This window comes from Elephantulus edwardii, unplaced genomic scaffold (genome assembly GCF_000299155.1).
Source record: "Elephantulus edwardii isolate Elephantulus edwardi_28Jun2011 unplaced genomic scaffold, EleEdw1.0 scaffold00119, whole genome shotgun sequence".
Taxonomy (NCBI): domain Eukaryota; kingdom Metazoa; phylum Chordata; class Mammalia; order Macroscelidea; family Macroscelididae; genus Elephantulus; species Elephantulus edwardii.
Window position 1 is genome coordinate 960,877 of NW_006399869.1, and position 22,652 is coordinate 983,528.

Consider the following 22,652-nt stretch of genomic DNA (forward strand, 5'->3'; position numbering starts at 1 on the left):
CATTCATTGTTGTAGATTTGTCCCCTCCCAAGGTTCCCCCCACCCCAGAACACTACCCTCTTGGAATAGTAAAAGAAAAGATTCCTTCCTTGTTTTACAAACCCTCCCCCAGGTCCACTTCACCATGTAGCCATTGCTCTAGACTTTTGTCATGACAGAAATACCTAGTCACATATCTCTTTTAAAGTTTTCTCCCTCCTCTGTTTCAATGCAGTATACATTATTGAACCGATCCTACTCAGTCTCCCCCCAACCGCAAGGTCAGTCCCATTCTACAAGAGTGGCACCATGCAATATTTGTCCTCTTGTGACTGGGATATTTCACTCAGCATAATGTTCTCCAGAGTCAACCATTTTGAATAATATTGCATGAGTTCCTTGTTTTTCAATGCAGCATAGTATTTCATTGTGCGAATATACTACAGCTTCTCTATCCGTTTGTTTGTTGATGGACACTTAGGTTGTTTCCAACTCCTTGCTATTGTGAACAAAGTTGCAATAAACATGGGTGTGCATATATCTGCTTGGATGTCAGTTATGATCTCTTCGGCGTATATTCCCAGTAGTGAAATGCTGGGTCAAATGGTATCTCCATTTGCAACTTTTTGAGAAAGCGCCATACCGCTTTCCACAGGGCTTGCACCATTTTACCCTCCCACCAGCAGTGAATAAGGGTTCCAGTTTCTCCACAACCTCGCCAGCATTTGTTGCCTGCTGTTCTGTTAAATTTTGCTATTTTGACTGGGGTGAGATCATATCTCATAGTTGTTTTAATTTGCATCTCTCTTAGGGCTAGGGTTTTGAGCATTTCTTGATGTGCTTGTTAGCCTTCTGAATGTCGTCTTCGATGAAGTGCCTGTTCATATCCTGTGCCCATTTTTCTATTGGATTATTTACCTTTATCTTGTTGTGGTGCAATCTTTGCCTTCTTAATGTTGAGTGTCAATCTATATTGAAGGCTACATCTCTTGATCTTCTGCAGCAAATATCTCAGGTCTTCAGTTTCAGCAAGAGGGTTATCTCATCTGCAAAATGCTTGTTGTTGATGAGTGTTCCTTTCATCCTGATACCACATTCCCTAGACTCCCAGGTCATGTGTTCCACATAAACATTGGAAAATTATTTAGATAGGATGCATCTCCGGTGTACACTTTTCTGATCTTGAACCATACAGAATTTCTTTGCTCTGTTCTGATGACTATCTCCTGGTTCAAGCATAGGTTTTATTTAAGCACAAGCAGGTGTTCTCTGATCCCTATTCTTCTCAAGGTTAGCCACAGTTTGTTGTGGCTAACAGTCAGGTATTCAAATGTCTTTGTGCTGTCAATGAATTAGAGATAGAAATTCCTTTGGTACTCTCTGTTTTCAGCCAAAATCCTTTCAACATTTGCTATAAAATCCCTAGAACAATAGCCTCTTCTAAATCCATCCTACACATCTGGCAGTTCTCTGTTGATGTGCTATTACAGTCATTTTGGGATAATTTTTTAAAGTATCTTGCTTGAATTGGATACTAATAGCATTGTTTAATAATTTCCGCACTCTGTTGGGTCACCTTTTTTTTTTTTTAAATGAGAACAAATATGAATCTCTTCTAGGAAGTTGTTAAGAGGGTTGTCCTTAAGATATCTGGGCACAATTTATGGCATAGATTACAAGTAAGTGAAGCTAGGTAGAGGTAAGAATTATTATCTTTCATATATTTTAAAGATGCTATTATGAAGAAGCAGTCCTTGGAAGGAGATTGAATGCTCAGAAAGATGGACTATCAAAGAAAGAAAGGAAGACTGCCAAAAAATGCATTGGTACAGTAACTGCAACAATGAGATTAAACACAACAGAGATTGTAGGTGTGGTGCAAGATTGGTTAACATAATACTCTATTGTATAAGGGGTCTCTGAATATGTCAACTTGATAGCCTCAAACAATAGTAACACGTAGTAAAAATAATCAGAATCATGTGATACCAATTTTAAACTATAATTTGAGTGATTTTTATTTGGGAAGGGACTGCAATAATAATACTAAGGAGATTCGAAGTCATAGTAACAATAATATCTCCAGTATCTGGTTGTGGGGATAGAGATAGAGGTATAGAGATATATAAAACTATTCTCTCATTGGATTGAAGCTCAACATCAAGAAAACAAAGATTCTCACTACTGGACTGATTATCAATATCATGATAGATGGTGAAGAGATTGAGATTATTAACAACTTCAGTTTGTTTGGCTACACAATCAACCCTCTTGGTATCAGCAGCCAGGAAATTAAAAGACACTTGCATTGGGAAAGTCTTGTCAGGGGCCTTTCCAGAGTAATGAAGATTTATGATGTCAGTCTAGAGACTAAGGTGTGCCTCATCTGGACCATTGTCTTTCATATTACTTGCTATGAGTCAGAAAGTTGGACGATGGCAAGGGGTGATAGAAGGAGAGTTGAACAAACAAGTTCACCCTAAAGAGGCTGAAATCAAGTTGCTCCTTGAAGGTGAAGATTCTGAAGTCTGACATGTTCCAAGGATGTTGAGCATGTTGCAAGGATGACCAGTTCTTGGTGTTTTGTGCCATCGAGTTGCCTGCGACTCGTAGTGACTCTATGTATAAGAGCCCTAAATCCTGCTCTATCCCTTGCCAGTTTTAGTTTCTCCAACACACCTATCTACATTAGCCCAGTGACCAGATCAATCCATCTCATCGAGGGTCTTCTTATCCTGGGCTGTCCTGCCACCCTTCCAAGCATGACGTCCCACTCGAAGTACTGATCCTGCCTTGCAACATGTTCAAAGTATGCCAGATGAAGCTTCAGAATCCTTGCCTCCAAGGAGCGGCCTGGCTTCACCCTCTCCAGGACAAACTTGTTTGTTCTCCTAGCAATCCATGGCATATTCAATACTCTTCTCCAGCACCACAGCTAAAAGCCATCAATTTGTCTTTTATCATCCTTAGTCATTGTCCAGCTTTCTGATGAATAGAAAGTCATTGCAAAGATCGTGGCCTGTATCAGGCACACCTTAGTCTCCAGACTCTTCAGTACTTTGAAGAGGTCTCTGACAGCAGACATTGCCAATGCAATTTGTTTTTTCATTTCCTGGTTGCTGGTACCAAGAATGTTGATTGTACAGCCAAACAAACTGACACTATCAACAATCTCAATCTCTTCATCATTCATCATGTTGCTGCCAATCAGCGCACTGGTGTTTTCTTGATGCTGAGCTTCAATCCATATTGAAGACTGTGGTCCTTGAACCTCCACAGCAAGCGCTTCAGGCCCTTCTCCGTTTCAGAACACAATGAATGGATGACCTATAGAAAATCTCATTCATGGCAAAAGACCATTTGATGCATTAGGCCATGAAGGGTCTACTGCACTTAGTGAAAAACATAATACTCAGAAGGCTATATCTTTGCTGAAAATGAAAAAGGAAATTTTATGGCTGAAATGCTGACATTCCAGAAAGATAGACATCTTATTTTAAAGTTACCCTGGACAAGCCATGAAGAACTACATTAGTTGACCCTCAGGATATGTTTGACTTTGTTATAAACAGTAACTAGAGTGTCTTCAATGCTATACCCATCAGTGAGATTTATGACCTTAGTGCCAAAGGCAAAAACGCAGATAATCTATGAAATACTCATGGAATCCCTGACAAAATCCTATAAGTAATAAATATGTGTGTGTGTGTGTGTGCACAGACACACAGACACACCCACATACACACACACACACACACACACACACACACACACGTGGATGTGTTTTGATGGTTGTGTTTCTTGCAGGGAAGTGATGCAGAAATGCCTCAGGCTTATAAGACTTTCTGATTTAGAAATTATTGAAAATTATGAAGAAAATACAAATTTAAATATGTTATGGTCTTCTATCTCTGTTTGCTACTGTTAATGATCCTTAAAATTTCCCTTAATGCTTTCTGGTCTAGAAGAAAAGTCTGACTGCGTTGGATTTGTGCACAATCGTTTTAAGGCTGAACAGGATTTTCTAGTCCTCTACTTACTCTTCCAGGAGATATGTCATGCTTCATTGATTTTAAAGGCACATAGAACTACACAGATAACACTTAAGAAGAGTTCTATTCCATAAAGATCAATAAAAGTTTGATTGTGTATTCAAGCATTTTTATTCCATTTCAAAACTTGGGAAATATTTCCTGAAATTGTGAAGTTCTCTTTTAGCAGTAGTTTATGTAAAATATATTAAGTTTTTGGTTTTAGATATGATCAAGTAGGTTTCAACTCACAGTGACCCTGTACACAACAGCAAGAAGCACTGTTTGGTTCTGAGGTATCGGCACAATGGTTGCGACGTTTGACCTCATTGTCGCAGTTACTCTGCCAATCATCATCTTAGTGATGTTCTTCCTCTTTTTTTATTGCTCTTCTACCTAATCAAGTTTAAAATCTTTCACCAGGGAATAATATTTCCTGGTAATGTATGCAAAGTTCATAAAATTAATTCTTTCTATGCTTCCTATGAAGGCCTATTCTGTCTGTACATCTTTTAAGACAGATTTGTTCATTCTTCTAGAAGTCGATGAAATACTAAGTGTTTTTCAACATCACCACAATCAATTCTTCTTTGGCCTTCCTTGATGATGGCCTGGCTTTTATGCATATATGAAGTGATTGGAAAACAATACTAAGGTCAGGGTTAGGTTTACCTTAGTTCAAAATTACATCTTTGCTTTTTAACACATTCAAAGGTCTTATGCGGCATGTTTGTCCATTGCAATGGTTTCTTGGCATCTACTTCCATGAATGTTGATTGTGCTTGTAAAAAAAGAAACAAAAAATAAGACAACAACAACAATAAACAAAACAACAAGCACAACCCAACCCAATCCAAAAAACAAAACCAAAACCAACCAACACCTCACTAAGAAGTACCTCACATATCTTCTCTGTTCAAGGTATCTAAGAAAATGTTGCCTACTATTTTTACAATATCAAGAAGAGAAAGATTCTCACCACTGGGCCAATTAGCAGCATCAGGATGGTTGGTGAAGAGATTGAAGTTGTTAATAACTTTAATCTGCTTGGCTCCACTGTCAACACTCGTGGCACCAGCAGCCAGGAAATTAAAAGACATATTGCAATGGGAAAGTCTGCTGTTAGGGAACTCTCCAAAGTACTGAAGAGCAATGGTGTCTCTCTGGAGACTAAAGTGTGTCTGATACAGACCATGGTTTTTGCAATCATTTGTTATGCATCAGAGAGTTGGACAATGACTAGGGAGGATAGAAGGAGAATTGATGCCTTTGAGCTGTGGTGCTGGAGAAGAGTATTGAGTGTACAATGAACTGCTAAGAAAATAAACAGATTCATCGTGGAGAAGGTTAAACCAGGCTGCTCCTTGGAGGCAAGGATTCTGGGGCTTCGTTTGACATACATTGGATATGTTGTAAGGAGGGACGGGTCCTCGGAGAGGGACATCATGCTTGGGAGGGTGGAGTGACTGCACAGGAGGGGAAGACCCTCTATGAGGTGGATTGATTCAGTGACTGGGGTAAGCAGGATGGATGTGTCGGAGGCAGTGTGATTGGAACACGATAGAGCAGGGTGTAGGACTGTTGTACATACGGTCGCTATGAGTCGCAAGCAACTCGACAGCACATAACAACAACTTTTTCTTTCCTTTGTCTATTCTTTGTTACCTTATTGTTGTTGTTGCTGTTGATTGCCTTTGAGTCGAGCATGACTCATAACGACCGTATGAACAGAAGGCCTGAAACCCCTCTACGACTATCGACATTTATCAAAGTTTGAGTTTCTGGAGGCTTGTTATTTTGGAAGTGGATGCCACTCCTACTTCCAATTTGTTACCTTATGGCCCTAAAATCTCAACTAGATGAATATTTCTTGAAACCCATTTCTTCTATAAATTTTCAATTTCTGTAAAATTGAAAAGGAGGTTTGATAGATGTATTTGTGTATATGTGGGTATGTGCACATTTGTGTGTATGTGTCATTGTCTAAGTGTAGTGTGAGTATTTGCATCCATCTGCCATCTCAGTCTCGGATATTTTACCTCCATCAGAATTTTCCTTCTTTATACAGATTGTGGTTACTTATTTTTCCTCGAGCCAACCAAATATTTGGCTTTGGTTTGTTATGTATATCTATACTTGCACATATAAATATATGTACATCAAGTCTCTACTCACATAAATACTTTCATGAAGAATTTGGATATTAAAGGACTTTACATTTAGAAGAATATGAAAACTTAAAATTTAATATCTAACATCTTTTCTCAAAATTATTGCCCCTTCATTCATTTACCTGTGTTCCACCTCTCTTTCCTCCTCTCTTCCCTTGGAAACAAAACCATACAAATCTTTTTTAGAGATTCTTCTCGTTAAAACATGGACATTTTAAGATTAAATTGGACAGAATCTGAAAATGCTAGTGGTAAGTATTGCAAAGATGATTATACACTAATTAGTAAATTTTCCTGTTTGGGAATTTTATCCTCTCATAAACGTTCAATAAGAAAATAATATAATCCTATAGAGAGTTTTTTGCATTGCCAATTTGGAAGGCAATGTAGCTATTTAAGGAACGATCTTTAAACAAGAGTAGTTTTTATTACTTTGAAATCACTTACAGATGTTACTTAATATCTTTTTAGTTACCATAAGATCAAAACTAAGATAAGGCACTTGGTACAGCCATCTGTCTAACATTTTGTTGAGAAATTCATTCTTCTCAGTTTTTGCTTTTGTTTTTAAGGCTCTTTTTGACAGTACAAATATTTTAAAAGATGGGTATTAAGAGTCATTGACATTTTTTTTGAGTCATTGACATTTTAAGTACTTAAGTGCTTACCTGTGGAGTAACAATTCATTTTTTTAAATTACCATATGAGATTGCTAACTTTGTGAAGGCAGAGAGTAACAATTCATTTTTTTAAATTACCATATGAGATTGCTAACTTTGTGAAGGCAGATATTCAGACAATTTTGTCTCCTGCAATTTGCCTAATACTTGGCACAGTATTTGGTAGAGGATTGACATTCAAAAAAATGTTAATTGAAAAAAATGAATGAACAAACATAGAATTTTCTACAGCAGACCATATGCCATTCCAGGGAATCCTACTGACTTAGTTCACAGGAAGTTGGATTGCTAAAATGAAGGCTCAGCCACTGTGTTGGTTCAAATTCCATAGGAGAAAGATGACCATCTCCTCCAGTGTGATTCACAACCTCAGAGATCCAAGGAAGAGTCAATTTTGAGTCAAATAAAATTTGATGACAATGACCTGTATCATAACAGGTGACATAAAATTGATACCACTTCATGTGCATCAGAGAACTGTGTTGCATAGTGTTTTCTTTTTAAAATTTGTTCTTTATTCACTCATACATTTTGTTTTTTAACAATAATTACAGTTGAGCAATGCCATTTATCACACCTCCTCAAATCTTACTCTCTACTGGCAGATTTTACGCTACTTTAGAGGAACTGGAAAAATATAAGGTCCCTGGAATTGATGGGATAACAATTGATATTTTACCACAAACAGGTGTAGTTCTGGATATGCTCACCAGGTTGTGCCGAGAAATCTGGAGGACAGCTATTTGGCTAATTGATTGGAAGAGTTCTATATTTATTCTCATTCTTAAAAATGATAATACAAGAGAATGTGGAAATTATTGGACAATATCACTAAAATTGTATGCAAGCAAAATATTGCTGAAAATTACTCAAGAATTTACTAAAACAGTATATTGACAAAGAACTGTCAGAAAGAAAGTTGGGTTTAGAAGAGGCTATGGCACTAAGGATATCTTTGATGATGTCAGAGCCTGGCTAAAATAAAAAAAAAGTACCAAAATGATGTCTGTTTGAGTTTTATTAACTATGCAAAGCCATTTGACTGTCAGAAGAATGAGAATCACAGAACACTTGTCTGTGCTCATGCAAAACCTAGGCATCATGCAATACCCTAGACCAAGAAGCTGTTGTCCAAATAGAGTAAGGGAACACTGCATGGCTCAAAATCAAGAAAGGAATGCAACGTGGATGTATCCTTTCTCCACACCTTTTCAAATTATATTTAAAAAAGATAGTTCAAGAGGACAGACTCAATGAAAAAGAATTTGATTGGAGGAAGTCTCATCAACAACCTACATTATGCTCAACAAAACTGAGCAGGACTAGACATATTTGCTGCAGAATATCAAGGACTGCAATCTTCTATATGGATTGCATCTCAATATCAAGAAAACAATCTTAGCTACAGGGCCAATAAGCAACATTATAATAGATGGAGAAAAGAATGAAGTTAATAATAATCATCTCGTTCAGATCCACAATCAACGCCTTTGGCACCAGCAGTCAGAAAATTAAAAGACTAGTTATATTGGGAAACTCTGCTATCAGGGACCTCTCCAAAGTGCTAAAGGGTAATGATGTTAGTCTATAGATTAAGGTGTGCTTGGTCCAGGCCATGATTGTTATGCATCTGAGAGCTGGGGAGTGGATAAGGATCATAAAAGAAGAATTGGTGCCTTTGCGTTTGGTGCTATGTTGTGTGTTATTAAACACAACATAGGTTGCCAAAAGAACAAACAGGTTTGTCCTGGAGAGGGTGAAATCATATTGCTCCTTGGAGACAAGGATTTTGAAGCACCACCTAACCTATTTTGGGAATGTTGTTGGGAGGGACCAGTCCCTAGGGAAGGACATCATATTTGGAAGAATATAGAGTCAGCACAGGAGAGAAGACACAGGATGAGATGGATTGGCACAATTAGTATAGCAATGAGCATAAGTGTGTAAAAAATGGTGAGATTAGATCAAGATAGGGCAAGCTTTAGAGCTGTTGATCTTAGCGTTGCTATGAGTTGGAGTCAGCTCAACAGCATATAACAAGAACAATATCAAATCTTCACTACATTTTGCCTATCCCTTCACCCAAGCCACTAATCTCTGCTTCTCCAGCATATTTTTCTCTTCTTTCCTTCTATCCCCTTGCTCCTCCTCCACTCCCCCCTCCACATTTGATTGGTTATGCGTATCTTGCTCCAAGATGGTACTTGCAATGCATGTGTTATTTGTTCACCCATATATTGCTTGTTGATCCTCCTTGCCTCTAATCCCTTATATTGTTCATTGTGCATTCTATTTCTTCTCTCTCTCTGTATCTACCTACCCCTTCTCCCATTTTCACAGTAATGATCTTGTATAGTATTTGTTCTTTTGTGATTGAGTTATTTCACTCAACCTATTGTCCATATTGTATAGTACATCCTGAGGTCTTAACTTTTTTGTGTGTGCTGTGAAGTATTATTCTATTGTGTGAATGTACCACAGTTATTTCTCTGTCCATTCATTGTTGTTGGGCATTTGGGAAGCTGCTATCTCCTTGTTAGTATGAATAAGGGTGCAATAAATATGTTATTGTTGTTTTTGTACATTATTGAGTCAGTACCAACACAAAGGTGACCCTCCAACAGGTTTTTAGAGGCAGTAAATTACAAATGAGGAGATTGCTCATAATTCTCCTTTAAATAGCTGGTGGATTTGAACTGTGTGTCTTTGAGATTTCAGCACACTTATCTGCTGAAGAGTTCTACCCACACAGCCAAGAAGCTGAAAGGATTGAAACTGACAATGATTTAATCTGATCCATAATCCACAGTCTTCAGTAACAGCAGTCAGGAGATAAAGAGAAGTATTGCTTTGGGGAGGCTAGGCTTGATGAGAAAGAATGTGGCGTCAGCATTGGAGGAAGACTCATAAATAATCTGCTTTATAGAGATGACACAACTTTGCTTGCTAAAACTGAGGAGGATGTAAAGTGTTTGCTACAGAAGGTCAAGGACTACAATATTCAACATGGATTAAAGCTCAACATCAAGAAAACAACAATTCTCACCACTGGGCCAATTGGCAGCATCACACTTCGTGGAGAGGAGTTTGAGATTGCTACTAATTTCAGTTTGCTTGGTTCCACAATCAACACTCTTGGCACCAGCAATCAGAAAACAAAAGATGAATTGCATTGGGAAAGTCTGCTATCAGAGCCCTTACAGAGTACTGAAAAGCAATATTGTCAGTATACAAATACATTTTTGATGCAGGCTATGGTCTTTGTGTTTACTTACTGTGCATCAGGGAGCTGGAAAATGACTAAAGATCACAGAAGAAGAAGCAATACCTTTGAGTTGTGGTACTGAAGAAGAGTATTGAACATACCATGGACTGCTAGGAGAACAAACAGGTCTGTCCTAGAGAGAGTGAAACCAAGCTACTCCTTGAAGGAAAGGATTTTAAAGCTCCATTTTACATAGTTTGGACATGTTTTCAGGAGGGACAAGTCCTTGGTCAAGAACATCAAGTTTGGAAGTGTGGAGGGACAGTGCAGGAGTCCTTGGATGAGGTTGATTGAATGAGATTAAGTGTGTCAGAGACAATGAAATTTACTCAGGATAGAAAAGGTTTCAGAGCTATTGTACATAGTTCAATGTGTTTCACAGGCAACAGCACACTACAAAACATATTTGTAGTTTTCTTTGTGTAGGTCTTTGTGCCTCTAGCGTCATAAGTATTTCGTCTTGATATTTGCAATTTTAACTGATGATTGGTTTCCTTATTTCCTTTTCAGTAGATTCTTTGTTACTGTGGAGAAATTAAACTTTTTTTTTTATGTTGAGGTTTTATTTTGCCACTCTACTGAACTGGCCCATTAACCCAACAATCTTTTGTTTGAATCTTTAGGCTTTTCAATGCACTGTAATATTATCTGCATGTAGAAATACATTTGTCTCCCCTTTGTCTATGTGGATAACTCTTATTTCCTTCCTTTATAGTATTACTTTAGCTCACATATGGTATTGAATACAAGTGGCATCGTAAACATCCTTGCCTGGACCCTGTTAACAGAGGAATACCTTTTGTTTCTTTTTATTTAGAATGATGTTGGCTCTTGGTTTTGCACATATGCTTTTATTAATGGTGCTCTGTAGTGTTTTCAGTGTCTGGTATTTCTTTTACACATTGAAAGTACTCGATAATTGTTGTTTGAATTCTGTATTAGAAGGTTCAATTAGACTTTATACCTTCAGGAAACGCATTGATTCTGTATCTTAATTACATTTTTTAAAGTGATATCTTACTTTGGTTTTGCGTGAGATGTGAAGTAGTCTGATTCTTTTGTGTCATTGCTGTGGTAGAGGTTATTTGTGTGTGTGTGTGTGTGTGTGTGTGTGTGTGTGTGTGTGTGTGATTTAAAAAAAGTTTTATCTTTTCATTGTTGCACATTTCCCCCTATTCCTTCCCCTTTCCTCAGACCTTCCCACAATTCACCTCTTGTTTCAGATTTTTGTCATACATGTTTTTTTAAATTATATTTTTATTTTAATTGTGCTTTTAATAAAGTTGGATTTTCATTCATTCATGGTAGCACATTTTCCTCCTTCTCTGTTCTTTCTCCCTCCCCCAAGCTGATATAGGTTTGGTTTTTTGTTTGTTTGTTTTTCTTATCTGAGGTTCTAGCGGGTCACATATCTGCAATCCTGGCTGAAGTTCTCACTGTTTCAGTGAAGGGGAAAGCAATTTACCCAAGCTAAAGACCTCCATGGTCCCTGAGTTCATGGGAAGGCTTACCCCACCTGGGAAAATCAACACTCCAGGGAAAGAGTGGGTAACTCAGCCAGCCTGGGGCTCTCTCTTGTCTCTGGGTTCATTGGAGACTTATCCCTCAATGGGAGCTCATTGCTCCAAGAGAGGGGAAGGGACTTATCCCAGGCTGAAGTTCTCTCTCATCATGTGGCTTGTGGGAAAAGTCCCTTGGCTGGACAGCTCATCTCTTAAGGGAAGGAGAGAGCAACAATCCCTGCAGGAAGTACCTTATGTCCATGGATGGAGCATTCAGCTTTTCAGGGAAGGAGTAGGAAACTTACCCTAGCCAGGTCCTTCTCCCTAGTCCTTGACAGCAGCAGAAAAGTCTACACTTAACTCATTTTTATCAAAAGGAATATAGAACTTTAATGTCTAGGGAGTTTCATGGCCCAGAGGTAAAAAATTGTGCTGCAATAGAGAAGACACATGGCTCCAATCTATCAGCTGCTTCATGGGAGAAGAATGGGAATGCCTTCCAGTGAAATTTACTACCTCTAAAAACCTGTTGGAACCTCAGTTAGGAGTTGATTCAAACTTGATGCCACACAACAACAAGAACAACAATTTTTTAATCTGCTAAGAAATTAAAATAATAGTTTTAATTAACTTCAGGAATTATTTTCATATTGATTGAAATTTTTGGTTTGGTTATTGTACCAGAGCAATAATTATTGATAAAGCACAGTATAGGAGTTACCTGCTATCTTAATTTAGTTTAATATTGATAGAAATTTATTAGTCCTTCACTAATCTTCTCTATCTTTCCTCACCCCAGTAAAATATTCAAGAGGAGGAACTCTGAAACTAGGCTGTGAGATTCTGGATCTCACTGGTAATTTACAGTTTGCCAAACATTTGTGCTCCAGTTCTTCATTTGAAAAATGGGGATGTTAATGAAGATAATGTTAAAAGTAGGCAAGTTAATGTTAATGCTGAGTTATTTTTTCTAAAATACTTGAGTACTTAGCATATTCTACATAAAACTGTGTTAAATGTAAAGACGTTTTTAAAAGAATAAGCAAAATTCAGCAGAAATACAAAAGTGCCATTTATTTTTTCTTCTATTTTCTTTCTTGCCCTCTTCCTCCTTCCTTCCTTTCTTTTATTTCAAAATGATGTCTCCTTAAAAACTACTAAATTTTTATAATAATTTCCTTGTCTACTTGATATTGTTGTTATGGGCCATCAAGTTTCCTATGACCCATAGCGACCCTATGAATAGCAGCTCTGAAGTCTGTCCTGTCCTGCAGTCTCACTGATTCCAACACATCAAAGCCCGTTTCCCCTGTTACTGTATCAATCTTTATCATTCAGTGTATTCTTCACTTGTGCTGTCCCTCCACTCTTCTAAGCATGTCCTTCTTCAAAAACCAGTCTTTACTGGCCATATTCCCAAAGTATGTGAGATGGAGCTTCAAAGTCCTAGCCTCCAACGAGAAACTTGACTTCACATTCTCCAAGACAAACAATTTCCGCCTGTATTATTTACAGCCTCTAAAAAACAATTTGAGGGTCAGTTATAAGTTGGTTCTGACGTGATGGCAATGAACAACAATAGCTATATTGAGCTTTGATGGTGTAGTCTACTATCCCGAAAGCCATGTCTCTCTGGAAATGTAAATCCACCAGCAATTCTGAGGGAAAAGATGGACTACTTAATATTATTGTTGTTATTATGTTCTGTTGAGTCACCTATGGATCATAGCGACCCTATGTGCAGCAGCCCATGCCAATCTTATCATCTCTGACACATCTAACCCTATTACCCCAGTCACTAAATAAATCTATCTCATTCAGGGTCTTCCTCTCTTACGCTGTACCCCCACCTTCTCAAGCATGATGTCCCTCTCCAAGAACTGGTCCTTCCTTGTAATATGTCCAAAGTATGTCAACTTCAGAATCCTTGCCTTCAAGGAGCAACCTGGTCTTACTCTCTCTGGGACAAAACTATTTGTTCTTCTATCAGTCCATGGTATACTCAATACACTTCTACAGCATCATAGCTCAAAGGTATCAACAATCCTTCTATCATCCCTAATCATTGTCCAGATTTCTGACACATAGCAATAACTGCAAAGACTATGGCCTGGAATAGGTACATCTTAGTCTCCAGACTGATATCATTGCTCTTCAGTACTTTGGAGAGGCCTCTGACAGCAGACTTTCCCAGTGCAATTCATCTTTTAATTTCCTGGCAGCTGGTACCAAGAGTGTTGACTGTGGAGACACTCAAACAAAACTGTCAACAATCTCAATCTCTTCAACACCTATCATGATGCTGCTAATTGACCCAGTGCTGAAATTCTTTGCTTTCATGATGTTGAGACTCAATCAATATCGAATGTTGCAGTCCTTGACTTTCTGCAGCAAGCGCTTCAGGTCTTCTCAGTTTCAGCAAGCAGTGTTGTGTCATCATGCAGATTGTTGTTGAGTCTTCCTCCAATTCTGATGCCATATTTCTCCTCATAGAGCCCAGCCTCTAGGATAATCTGTTCTGCATACAGGTTGAAAAGGTATAGAGATAGGATGCATCCCTGGTGTACACCTTTCCCAATTTTGAACCATGCAGTGTTTCCCTGTTCTGACGACTGCCTCTTGGTCCAAGTATAGGATTTGCATCAGCATGATCAAGTGTTCTGGGATTCCCATTCTTCTCAGAGTCAACCACAGTTTGCTATGATCCACACTGTCAAATGCCTTTTCATAATCAATGAAACACAGATAGACATTCTTCTGGTATTCCATGCTTTCAGCTAAGATCCATCTAACATCAGCTACAATATCCCTACTACCACAACCCCTTCTAAGCCCAGCCTGGACTTCTGGCAGTTCTCTGCTGAGGTGCTGTTCCAGTCGTTTTTGGATAATCTTCAGTAGAGTCTTGCTTGCATGTGAAATCAATGATATTGTTCTATAGTTTCCACTCACTGCTGGGTCACCGTTCTTTGGCATGGGAACAAATATAGATCTCTTCCAGTTAGTTGGCCAAGTGGTTTTTCTCCAGATTTCTTGGCACAACTTGGTGAGCACACCCAGGGCAGCATCTGTTAGCTGAAATATGTCAATTGGTATACCATCTATTCCTGGGGCCTATTTTTTTCTATTTCCTTCAAAGCAGCCTGAACTTCTTCCTTCATCACCATAGGCTCTTGCTCATGTGTTCTTTCTTGAAATTCTTCTGTGTCTGCCAATTCCTGTTGATACGGTAACTCAGTATATTCTTTCCATCTTCTTTTAATACTTCCTGGATAATTTACTATCCTGCCTAAAGCATCCTTGATTATAGCAACTCGAGGTTTGAATTTGTTCTTCAGTTCCTTGAGCTTAAGAAATGCTGAACGAGTTCGGCCCTTTTGATTTTCCGACTCCAGCTCCTTGCACATTTCATTGTAATATTTTACTTTGTCATCCTGTGTTGCCTTTTCGAATCTTCTGTTCAGTTCTTTAGTGTCTTGAATTCTTCCTTGTGCTTTGGCTTCTCTGTGCTCCAGTGCAATTTCAGTTTCTTCTGACATCCATTTTGGTCTTTTTATTTTTTTCTCTTCAGTGTTTGTAATGACCGTTTTCACTCTTCCTGGATAATACTTTTGGCATCCTCCCACAACTCTTTAGGTCTTCGTTCATTAGTGTCCAAGGCCTCAAATCTGTTCCTGACATGGTTCTGAAATTCAGGTGGGATGGACTCAAAGTCATATTTTGGTTCCTGAGGATTCGGTTTAATTTTCCTCCTCTTCAGCTTGAATTTGCATATGAGTAGCTCATGGTCTGTTCCACAATCAACTCCTGGCCTAGTTTTCACAGCTGATACTGAGATTCTCCAGCGGTTCTTTCTGCAGATATAATCGATCTGATTCTTATGCATACCATCAGGTGAAATGCATGTGTATAATCTGTGTTTATGTTTCTTATAAAATGTATTTGCAATTAAAAAGTCATTGATTGTGCAAATTCCAATCATTCTATCTCCAACATGTTGCAAATGGAAGAGTCCCTAAGCCATAAGAAGTCAGTCCTGGAGCAGAGGTTCAACACAAAAGGCTTTTCCTCAGAGCAATCTAAGACAGGAAGGCTTCCCTGATACTAGTACCTGGTATTGGGACTTATAGACTCCTAAACTCAAGAGAAACTGGACACAGCAGAAGAAACTGGCACTTGGCTTGAAGTGTTTGGAATCAGAGAAGCCCAGAAAGCTTGAGATATAAGCTGTCATATCAAGGGCTAGATAGGGGAAGTTAGGTATTGAATGGAATAGGTGGGAGTAGACAGGCATGCTGGTAGAACAGGGAAAAGGGTGGGTCAAGACGCAGATGTCAAGCGTGGGACAACACTGTATGTATTGGTTATTTCTAAACTTGGGGAAATATCTTTTATCTGCTTTTTTCCTTAAAATGTTTGTCTGTCAGATACTGTTCTAAATCTGAGCATTAAAATTAAGAAATGATAGAAAGAAGGATTGGCCATCCACTTCTGAAATAGCATGCCTTCAAAAATCCTATGTACAATAGAGCACAGTTAGAATAGTAAATATGGTAATTGAGGCTGAGACCTCGAGTATGGAAATTCGAAGTAGGAAGAACAGTTGTAAGCAGACACTAGTGATTGGAACATGGAATGTAAGAACTATGAATGTAGGAAAATTGGATATTGTTAATAAAGAAAGGGAATGCATACTAGTTTTGGTGAAATGAGATGGACTGGTATGGGATATTTTGAATCAGGCAATCATGTGATATACTATACTGGAAATGAAAAGGTGAGAAAAAAATGGGGTTACTTTCATAGTTAAGAAAGTAATTTCTAGATCCATCTTGAAATACAATGTTGTGAGTGACCAGATAACATCCAAACACATACAAGGAAGTCCAGTGAATAGCACTATATGCAACAAATATATATAACAAATATATGCAGCAACAACCAGAGCCAAAAAGGAAATAGAAGATTTCTACCAATTTTTGCAGTCAGAGATCGATTGAACATGTAATCAAGATGCATTAATAACAATGGGTGACTGGAATACAAAAATTGTGAACAGAGAAGAAGAATCAGTAGTTGGAAAACATGGACTTGGTAACAAAAATACAGCTGGAGATAGAACGATAGAATTTTGCACAATCAACAATTTATTCATTGCAAATGTTTTATAACAAATATAAACACAGGCTATATTTGACATTAGGTTGACGAATATGGTGGGATTTATTTTTATTTGCAAAAATAGGAATTTAAATCCTTCACAAAGAAAATACAGTACAACTCTAATGAACATTTAAACATTAAGCTATACCTAGATGATATTGAAATGAAACTTTATTTTGTAGTCTATAGAGACAGGTCGCTCCTGTCAGGCACATGTAATGGAAAATTTGCCACTCTATGTGTGCATAAAATTAGCCATAGCTTTATATATTGTCATTCATGATGATGTTATATGTGTTTCTGATACTATACACATTTAATGAAACGGTGATTTAATATGTGTAAAATAAGAGCAAGTAATCTGTGATTTTTGGCATGAAACATTTTCTAAAATGTAGAAAAAGGAACGGAAACAACAGAGTAGAGTATAATTATGCTGTTTTCAAAGAAACTAAAGCAACTCCACATATAATACAAATTAATGGATATCCAGTTGGAAGAAAGTTAAAGCTGACACTCCAGGGGGTTTTCCAGAGTCTTTAAACTGCATAGGAGAAGAGTGCTCATCCTTTTGCCCTAGAATCCAATGACAGATTCAAATTCCCAAAAATGCGTCATCCTCAGGTTAGCAACACAACTTTGTACACACTACAGAACTATTGATGTATTCATCAATACAAATGATGATTCATCACTGGAAGAATAATCACTATTTTAATATATTTGTTAAAAATTCAAGAGTTTAAAGTAAACTAAGAAAAAGAAATGTTGTTGTTATGTGCCATCAAATTGCTTGTGACTCATAGCAGCTCTATGTATGATAGCCCTACACCCTGCTCTATCCTGTTCCAATCTTATTGTCTCTTACACACCTATCTCCACTACACAGTCATTACATCAGTCAATGTCATCCGGGGTCTTCCTCTTTTGCACTGTTCCCCCATCCTCACAAGCATGATGTCCCTTTTCTAGAAATCCAGTGTACATTAGCTCTAAAACCTGACATTCCCCGAGCGAACTCATCATATCTAACAAACTTAATTACCTGGCGCCAGTCAGTGACTCAATCCATCTCAATGTCTTCTTCTACTGACCTGTCCCTCCATCCTTCTAAGCTTCATGTCCCTCTTCAAGGACTGTTCTCTCCTTGCATCATGCCCAAAGTATGTCAATAAGCTTCAGAATCCTTGCTTCCATTGAGGCAGCTGGTTTCACCCTCTCCAGGATGAACCTATTTATTCTCCTAGCAGAGATCATTCTCCACTCTACAATCACCACTCTTTGTACCAGCTTCCAGGAAATTAAAATATAAATTGCAATTGCATTGGGAAGATCTGCTGTCAGGGATCTATCCATGGTACTGAAAGACAGTGATGTCAGTCTAGAGGCTAAGGTGCACCTGACCCAGGCCATGGACTTTGCAATTATGTGCTATGCATCAGAAAGCTGGACAATGACTAGGGATGATAGAAGGAGAATTGATGTCTTTGAGTCATGGTGCCGGAAAAGAGTATTAAATATACCATGAGCTGCTAGGAGAATAAACAGGTTTTTACTGGAGAGGGTGAAATCAGCCTGCTCCTTGGAAGCAAGGATTCTGAAACTTCCTGACATACTTTGGGCATCAATCCATCTCATCAGGGTCAGGGTCTTCCTCATCTATGCTGTTTCTCTTCCCTTCTGAGATAGATGTCCTCCAAGAATGGGTTCCTCCTGGACTCATGCCCAAATTAAGTGAGACAGAGCTTCAAAAGCCTAGCCTCCAAGGAGAAACTTGGCTTCACTCTCTCCAGGACAGACCTATTTTGTTTTCTTGGTGGTATGATATGTTCAAGACACTCCTCCAGTACAACAAATCAAAGGCACTGGTTCTTCTTCTATCTTTCATATTCATTATCCAGCTTTCTGACAAATAGTAAGTAATTACCAAGACTATGGTCTGAATAAGGCACACCTTTGTCTCTAGAATGACATTGTTTCTTCTTAGTGCTATGTAGAGGTCCCTGACAGCAGATTTTCCCATTTTAATTCACCTTTTGATTTCCTTACTGTTGGTGTCATGAGTGTTGATTGTGGAACCAAGCAAGCCATTAAGTGTTAACCTCAATCTCTTCTCCATCTATCATCGTGCGGCCAATTGGCCCAGTGGTGAGAATATTTGTCTTCTTGATGTTAAGCTTCAATCCATATTGAAGACTAGAGTCCTTGACCTTCTGCATCAAGTACTTCAAGTACTCCTCAGTTTCAGCAAGCAAGGTTGTGTCATCTGCATAAAATAGCTTATTTATGAATCTTTCTCCAATCCTTATGTTATTTTCCTCCTCATAAAGCCCAGTCTCCCTAATGATCAGTTCTGCATGTAGATTGAAAAGGTATGTAGACAGGATGAATCAGATGCAACTTAGTCCTCAAACTGACATCTTTATTCCACAATATTTTGGAGAGGTAGGTCCGTAACTGCAGATTTTTCCAGTACAATGCGTCTCCTTATTTCCTGATTGTGGATCCAAGCCAAGATGAAGATTTTGATAGTTTCAGTCTCCTCTCCATCCATCATGATGTTGCTTATCAGTCCAGTGGTAAGAATCTTTGTTTTCTTGACAATGAGGTGCAACCCATGTAGAAGTCTGCATTAATCTTTTGCAATAAGTACTTCTAATTCTTATTTTCAGGAAGCAAGGTATTGAGTAATCTGCATAATGCAGATAATTGATAAGTCTCTCTTCAATCCTGATTGCATATTCCTCTTCATAGAGCACATGAGAAGAAAGTAAAGTGAGTTTCTTTTGGGTAAAATACCCCGCATATGTCTATGTTGTTGTGAGCAATAACAACAGTTGTTGAATTACCCTGAATATGTCTATGAAGTCAGCTAATTATTCTTTTGTGTCTATGCTGTGTTTCTTTTGGAATTGACTTGTCCTTCTGTGAAAATGGTGTGTTGAAGTTGGCTATCTACTATTGTAGTTTTATCTATTTTTTCCCCAAGTCTATTAATATTTGTTTTATGTATTTTGCTATTCTATCATTAAGTGTGTAGGTGTTAACTAAGAATATACCTTGTCGCTTAAGATGGATTTCATCCTGGAATCTAATTTACTGAGAGGTTGTTTTTGTTGTTGTTGTTTTTTTGTGGGTGCCTTTTGGTTGGTATTAGTGGCAACAAACTGTGCTGTAATCACTAAGGCATGTGGTTTGAATCCATTAGTCTGAATATGCATGGGAGAAGGATGGGCAATCTCCTCCCATTTGATTAACTTTCCTGAAAACCCACTGGAGGGTCAGCTATGGGATGGTTCCAATTATATGGCACACAACAACAACAAAATTGATTTTCAGTCTGTCTTTCTCCCAATTTCTTAGATGTACTTCGTATATGCAACGTATTGCCAAGCTTTACTTTTTTATCTATTCTGCTATTCTTTTTCTCTTAATGGGTGTGTTTAAGCCAGTCACATTTAGTCTGATTATTGACAGACCCAGTTTAATCATTACCCTTTTCTGTTGTTGCTGGTTATTTTGGTCTGTTTAATTTATCGTCTTTGTGCAAAGAACTACCTTTAGTATTTCTTGTAGAGTTTGTCTTGTTTTCACAAATTCCTTTATTTTCTGCTTTTCTGCAAATGGCTTAATTTCCCCTTTATACTTGATGGACAGCTTTGGGGTGACGATAGTTTTCTTTCAGCCTTCTATATATGCAGGAAAGGAAGATCCCAGGTTATATAGATTGATATAGTAACTGGGGCAATGAGAGTATGTGTATCAGAGTCACTGAGACTGTCTCAGGACAGAGCAGGCTTCAGAGCTGTTGTACCTAGGGTCATTATGAGCCGCAGGCAACTTAATAGTACATAACAACAACAGCAAGAACATATAAACCATCTCATTGTCTCCTTGCTCACATGGTTTCTGCTAAGAAATCAGAGCTTAATCTAATTGGTGTTTATTTGTGTAAGACTTTTTTCTCAAGGTGTTGTTAGTATTCTATATTTTTCTTTGATTTTGGAGAATACAGGATCCTATTCATTTCAACCTTTGATATCTTAATGTTTTTCTTTTGGAGTCTAGTCTATTTGGAATCCAATGAGCCTCTTAAATTTGTGTTTTTGTCTTTTTTCCCCCCTGAAACTTGGAAAATTTTCTTCTAGTACCCTTTTTTCAGGTTTGTGTTGTGTTTTTTTTTAACCTCTCTTGTTCTGGAATTCCAATTCCCAAATATTTTGTTTCATTTGATGTCGCCTTACATTGTTTTCAATTTTTTTTTCTATTTTCTTTCATCTTTTACTTTTTCTTCAATAAGGTCTCATTGAATTTATTGTCTTCTATTTCACTGACTCTAATGTATCTCTTCTTTGCTACTCTTTTGTCCCTCCAACTTGTTGAAGAATTTTGCATTATTGGTCTTCTTTCTTATTTGCATTGTCATGTTTTTGTACTGTTTCTAGTATTGTGCTCTTTCCCCCTTCTCTGGCTTGTATTGATTTTTAAAAAATGTTTGTATATCTTATGATTTAATTTTACTCTTTCATCCTTTGTAACTTCTTCACTACTAAGTCTTGGAACTCCACAAAAGTGTATTCATTCCTTTCACCTTCCTGTCTCTGAGATATATATTGGGTCCATCATTCCTTTCACCTTCCTGTCTCTGAGATATATATTGGGTCCACAATCTGGTCTACATTTTAGGAGAAGGCTTGTTTTGTTTTTCATGTTTGAACCTGACTGCTGTTATTGGTGTTCTTCTTGGCATGAAGTAGTATGAGGTAGCTTCTATCATGTTGATGTGAGTAGTTGTCAACTACTTATTTTTAAGATATGAATTTCCTGACTAAAATGTTGTCAGCATATTTAAGCTTCAGCAGCAGCCGCCTGTGGGCTTCCGTGGACACCTGCCACCAGCATACTTTTGGGGATGGGTGCTGAATGTGAACTCAGCAGCAGTAGTCCATAGGCCTTGGCGAGTGACTGTGACCAGCTCACTTCTGGATCAGGGCTAAGGCAGATTCATCAGAAGCAGCAGCAACAACAGCAGGATAAGTAGCAGTGGCCTTGTGCTCTGGTGAAAGGCTTGTTGCTGTGACTGGGAGTGCCAGCTCAGCAGCAACAATGGCAGATGGGCCTCAGGAAGAAGTGTATGGCCTTCATGCTCTTGTGCCAGGATGAGGAGTGCAGGTTCAGCAACATCAGGGGCCAGGGCACTTTGTAGGAAGCCTGTGGCCCTTGGACTCTTAGGCCAGGACAATGGGATCAAAATCTCTCTTATGCATAATTTTACTCTCATACACAAGGTGTTGTCATAAGTTGCAAATGATGGGATGAAAACTTGGAACTGCTAATTACTTATTAGAACCAATGATTTTCTTCCACATTCAGAATATTTAATAAACTCTCAATTGATATAACTGAAGCCAATGTATAAAATGAACAAAAACAGACAATAAATTGACATACATAAAAATTAATTAAATGCATTAAAACTTGGCAGATTTTAATAGCAGGGAACAAAAATCCCTCCAAGCAAAATTTGACACAGAATGAGGATATGATTAACAAGATCATCCTATAGTCCCAAAAGGTTTTCTTCCTTAAACCCTTTTATTAAAATCTTAGAATAAAGACCTTTAAATTTAGGAAGAACCAGAAAACTATAAATGAAGCACATTTTCTTCTGGTGATCATAACAGCCCCTGCAGTGAAGCACAGGTACTAACTAAGGCTTCAGTTAAATTGTCCAAAGTATTGTATGTCCCATATTATTCTTATTTTTTCTTTCAGGATAAAAATTGTTAATAATTCACAGAAGCTGTTTGATAAAATTTATTTTAATATGTAAGTGAATTAACAGTCTAATATTGACTATA

General features: G+C 38.0%; 1 pseudogene; it reads left to right on the forward strand.

Annotated features, from left to right (window-relative positions):
* The window catches only part of LOC102877164, a 44,450-nt pseudogene extending 22,662 nt beyond the window's left edge, over positions 1 to 21,788 (forward strand).
* The last annotated feature ends 864 nt before the right edge of the window (positions 21,789 to 22,652 follow it).